The sequence below is a fragment of the Fukomys damarensis genome, unplaced genomic scaffold (assembly GCF_012274545.1).
Source record: "Fukomys damarensis isolate Sample0158 unplaced genomic scaffold, DMR_v1.0_HiC HiC_scaffold_13, whole genome shotgun sequence".
Taxonomy (NCBI): domain Eukaryota; kingdom Metazoa; phylum Chordata; class Mammalia; order Rodentia; family Bathyergidae; genus Fukomys; species Fukomys damarensis.
In genome coordinates, this window is record NW_022900925.1 from 37,736,789 (window position 1) to 37,742,061 (window position 5,273).

Sequence of the window (5,273 nt, forward strand, 5' to 3'; positions counted from 1 at the left end):
AAGTGACTCAGAGTTTCAGGCCGAGGACCAGAAGCACCCAGTGCGCAGCCGCGGCGGGGAGGGACCAGAGGCGCAAACCAGGCAGAGGCAAAGGCAGCAGGCTCCTCTGCCAGGCTCCTGGCCCCAGGGGTGGGTCCCAGGAGAGAATTGAAGAGTTTGGGAGGAGCCAGAGGGTCACAAGAGCCACTACTCCTGGGGGACAGTGGAGAAAAACCGCACGTCCAGGCCCAGGACGTGGTGACACTGTGCACCCAGGCGCCCTGACCCTCCAGTGCCCCTGTGGGGGCCTCATTGCGGCAGGCTGTGGTCAAGCTGGGCTATCTCCTGCCCTGGCCACACCCCACGCTGACCGGAAATGGTCCCACTCCACAGAGACAAGGCAGAGGGGATGGGGCTCCCCCAAGACCAAGGACGAGCCTCCTGGTTAAGGCCCTCTGGGAGGCTGAGACAGGAGGATTGCAAGCTCAAGTGAGTGCACTGTCTTGACAGTTTAGTGACTGGGCAAGACCCTGACTCAAAACAAAAAACCTAAGGGCTGGGCAGTGGCTTAGCGCAAAGGCCCTGGGTTCAACCCCAGTGCCACACAAAGGGAGGCAGGAGGAGTGCAAGTTCAAATCCAGCCTGGGCAACTTAGCCAGACCTTGTCTCAAAGTCAAAGATATATATATATTTAAAAGGGCTGGGAGGCAGCTGAGCTCCAAGGCTCTGGGTTTAGTCTGGGGCCACAGCTGAGACAGGACTCGGGAGCTGAGCGGTCCCAGCAGAGTCCAGCCAGCCACAGCTGAAAGTCAGAGCAGACAGCTAGCTGCCTTTATTACAAAATTAATCTCAATCACATTAGCAGGCATTTTCTTTTTATTTTAGAGCTAATGGGGTTCCAACCAAGGCTGAGCTGTGTCCCCAGACCTTTTCATGTTGAGACCAGGTCTCTAACTTGTCCGAGCTGTGCTTGAACTTGTGATCTTCCTGCCTCAGCCTCCCAAAATGCTGGGATTACAGGCAGGCACTGCCATGCCCAGTGAGGCAAGCCTTCTACTCTCTAATTTCTAGGTGGAAAAACTGAGTCTCCATGTTGAGCCTGGCCCGATTTCGGCCAGGGTTTGGTCCTGGTGGAGACGGCCCCACTGCACACAGGCCCCTCCGGGTGCCGTCCCAGCTCTGCCTCACCGCACTGGGCGTCCTCGGGTGGCCGAGTCCCCTGCCTGAGCTCAGTCTGCAGAGCAGCTGGCCCAGGTGGTGTCAGGGTCAAAGGCCTTAGGTGGACAGTGGGAAATCCGTCAGGAGAGGGGACGCACAGAGCTCTTCCTGCCTCAGTCTCAGTGGGATGGGCGCTGCCCCCCAGCTCCCAGAACCGGAGAAGGAGCAGGCTCCCCAGCTCTGGGGGTGGAGGGCCACGCCCAGGCTGCTGTCATCCCTTCCCCACCACAGACTAGCACAGGGACAGGCGGGGCCTCCCTGAATGGGCGCCTTGTTGGCAGCAGGGGCGGAGGAGGCCGGCTTGGAGACTGACAGGAAGGGGGAAGACCCAGTCCACCCTGGGAAAGTCTGGGACGGCTCTGCCCTCGCCCTGGTGGGTGCACACCCCACAGGCCCGGCACCAGCACCCTGAGGCCAAGCCTGTCCTTTAGCAGTAAGCCCATGGCCAGGTGTGGTGGAGCCCACCTGTCATCCCAGCACTCAGGAGGCCGAGGCAGGAGGATTGCTGTGAGTTCAAGGCCAGCCTGGGCTGCACAGCAAGGTTACACAGCAAATAATAATAATAATAAAAGAAATGGGCACAGCCGGGCTGCGGGACACCTGGGAACAGGGACAGGAAGGGCTGCCAGAGACAAATCCCAGAGCCAGGCATTCAGGAAGCAACTGGGCAGGAGTGGGGGGCCACGCTGAGGCAAGAGGATGCCGTCAGGGCCACAGTTCCCCTCCTCTGTGAGGTGAAGCCCAAGCCCCTCTGCCTGCTGCGGGTCGACCCCGGCGTGCTCCAGAATCCAGCTTGGACAGGAAAGGGCTCCAGCGACTCCAGACACCGCAGCAGCTGAGCCAGGGCCGCGGCTTCCTGTGACCCCTGGAGTTCAGAGGAAGCCACCTCCCGGGCCCAGGCCACTGTCCCCGAGCTGGGGACACCTGGGGCCCCTGTGTGGTGGGTGCTGCCTAGTAAGCCAGTGGGCAGTGAGGGCACAGTGCTCCGCACAGCAGCCCCCAGTCACCAGCAGGCCCCAGCCTGATACAAACAGACCAGGACAGGGACGGGACAGGCGCGTCGGGGCAGTCACCGCCCCCTCGCCTGTCCCTGGTTCAGGCTACGGCTCCAGGAGCGGTCCCCACTGCAAACTAGGGGTTGAGGGAGGACACTGGCCTCTGTGGGGAAAAGGGTCACCCTGAGAGACACCAGGGACAAGGAGGACAGGCCACTTCCGGAGCCAGGCCCTCCCTTCCTGGCTGCAGCAGGGCCAACACACAGGGGGACACCAAGGGGACAGGCAAGGGGACAGAAGTGCCCTGGGTAGGGGCCACCCACCGCGCCTCAGGAAGGGCAGCACCCCTCTCCTGGGTGGCACTGCAGCCCAGTCTCCACCCAGACCAGGCCTGTTTGGAAGGAGGCTTCGTTAAAATTTTGGGGTGAGCTAGGCCTGGAGGCACACACCTGTGATCCCAGCACTCAGGAGGCTGAGGCAGGAAAAATCATCAAGAGTTCAAGGCCAGCCTGGGGTACAAAGCAAGACCTCAAAAAAGCAAGAAAGAAAGAAAAGTAGAGAAAAACTTCACAGGTACAGCAGGTAAGCTCACAGGTGAGGCTGTAGAGGACAGAGAAGAGCACGCTCCCTACAAACCTGGGGCTATAGGTGAACTTTTCTTCTCCCACTTTTTTGTTTTTTACAGCATTTTTACAACGATATCAACTCTTTCAACCGAGGGAAGGGGCACTGCCTACCAAGCAGTCTGCTTGTCTCTGGGCCCGTCCTGCCTGCCGCTGCTTCTGGTCCCCAAGGCTGAGCCGCCCTGCGCAGCCAGGGGAGCTGCTGAGAAATGGAGCAACAGCAACCCAGAGTCAGCCCTGTCCTGGGAGAGGCCTGGGAGGTCAAGGGTGTCGCCTGCAGGGACCAGTCCCGCTGCTTATCTCTGCTGGGTGTTTAGTTCAGGCACTCTGGAGGCTGAGGCAGGAGGATCTTGGGTTTGGGCTGCACAGTATCTCTGTAACAGTCAGGAAGCCTTCCTCGGGTCCCCTACCCCCTGGCTCCCAGTACCCCTGCCGTGGCCAGCAGCAGCCTACTGCCACCCACAGGACCCCAGCACATCACAGCTAGTTCCCTCAGCGTCAGTCAGCAGCACAACCCAGGCCTAAAGCTGACTCCCACCCTCTCCCTCCACAGGCCGCGGCTCCGCATCTGGGCACCACCTCCAGCCAAGCTGCCAACTGCCACTTCTTGTGTGATACAAGCCCAGGAACCCTGGCTGGACCCAGCAAGACCTCTGCACGCCTCCCCTGCCACCCACAGGGCCTCGCCACGCCATGGGCTGCAGAGTGGAGGGGCCGGGATCTAGGCGCCCAGGCCCGTCCCCACTGCCCACCAGCCCCTCACGAAAGGACAGAGCTCTTTCTTGCTTGGTTCCATTCCCAGAAGCTGCGCCTGGGCTGCAGCAGGAGGACACCAGAGCACGGTTCCCTGTGGGTGTCTGTGGGTGCCTGCATCTGTAGGCACCCACAGAGACAGAGGGACAAGCAAGATGAAAGTCCTGGTACCCACGAGGTCTCCGTCCACCCTGGGTCCCCACTGCCTGGGGAGGCTCATGGAGGCGAGGGGCCCGGAGCCGGGACTGCATCCAACCCTGGTCCCAAACTTCCAGCCAGGAAGGCACCACTCCAGCCAGTTCTTAGGGGGCCATCGGTAGGGGAGACCCCTCACTCCAGGGCACCAGGGAGGGAAGGGCTGCTCACCCTGCCAAGCGCCCCAGCATCACTTTCTAGGTTCCCACAACACACCCCAAACAGTGGGGCAGGGTGCAGCAGGGGTGCGGGGGCTTGGTCTGAGAGCAGTGACTAATGGGACCCTGCCTTCCTTTGCCCGCCCCTGTCCCAGTAGCCCGTTCTCATCAGGCGCCGGCTCACAATCCCGGCTCAGCGTTATCTTTTCATCACAGCCACAAACCAGATTAGCTAAACTAAACTAATCATTTAGCCAATTACTGTACAGTACGGTGCCTCCCCACCTCCCCACCCGCCCCAGGCTGCAAAAGGAGGAAAACAGGTTGTTTGGGCCCAAACTCCACCCCCTTTGTTTCCCTAGGGGTCTGCGTAAGGCCCCTACCTCCAGGGCTGAGCCAGCTCCTCATCCATAGTGCCCCAAGGGGTTTCACCCCCCCAACGCACTTTCTCATCTACACCAAACACAGAGGCAGGAAGGTCACCCCCGGGGTGAGAGCCAGAGCTGGGTTTTAGCTCCGTGACAGGGTGCTTGCCTAGCAGGCAGGAGGACCTGGGTTCTATCAAAAAAGTAAGCTATAAACCAGGTGTGGTGGCGCATGCCTGTAATCCCAGCACTCACGAGGCTGAGGCAGGAGGATCGCTTCAAGAGAGCAGCCTGGGCTACACAGTGAGTTCCAGAGCAGTCTGAACTATATAGTGAGACCCTGTTTCAAAAAAACAAAAAACAAAAAAGGAAACAAACAAACAAAAAGTAAGATGTAGCCCAGGGAGGACAAGCAGGGCCAAGACCCATCTTCGTGTGGCCCAGAACCCACCCTCATATTCCAGCTGCTCCCAAGGAGGATGGGCCCCAGGTCCTGCCCCAAGACCACACTTCCGATTCTTAAAAACCAGTGTAGCCAGCTGAGTGGGAATCTAGACTCCCGGGACGCTGGGGAAGAGGCAGCGGGCGCTACCCCAGCTCTGCCCAGGGCACCGGGCGGGACATGCAGTCCTCCCGTCCCACTTTCCCCCGGGAGCGCGCTCGGGGAAAGCCGTAGGGGTACAAGGGGTTGCAAAGTCAGACAGAATGAACCTTCAGGATTCAGAGACCAAATAGAAGGGAGCCAGCCCCGCGCACCAGGATCTTGCGCTTGAACTGCTGGCCAAGGGGGTCGGGGGGAAGGGGAAGAGACCCGCACACAAGAGAAGGACCGGCGCCCCCATCGCTGAAGCCGGAGCCGAGCTCAGGCCCTCTGGTCCCGGGGCAGGAAGAGAAGAAGCCGCTTCCCCTCGGCGCCCCCACCCCGGCCCAGGGTCGGCAAACAGGACGGAGGTGGGGCGGGGAGAGGGAGGGGCTCCGCTCCGGGGG

The 5,273-nt window shown here is 60.6% G+C and overlaps 1 protein-coding gene across 1 annotated transcript in view; it reads right to left on the reverse strand.

The window, feature by feature from the left end:
• The window catches only part of LOC104870125 (junction plakoglobin), a 27,848-nt gene that overhangs the window by 10,424 nt on the left and 12,151 nt on the right, over positions 1-5,273 (reverse strand). The gene's annotated exons all lie outside the window — the stretch shown is intronic.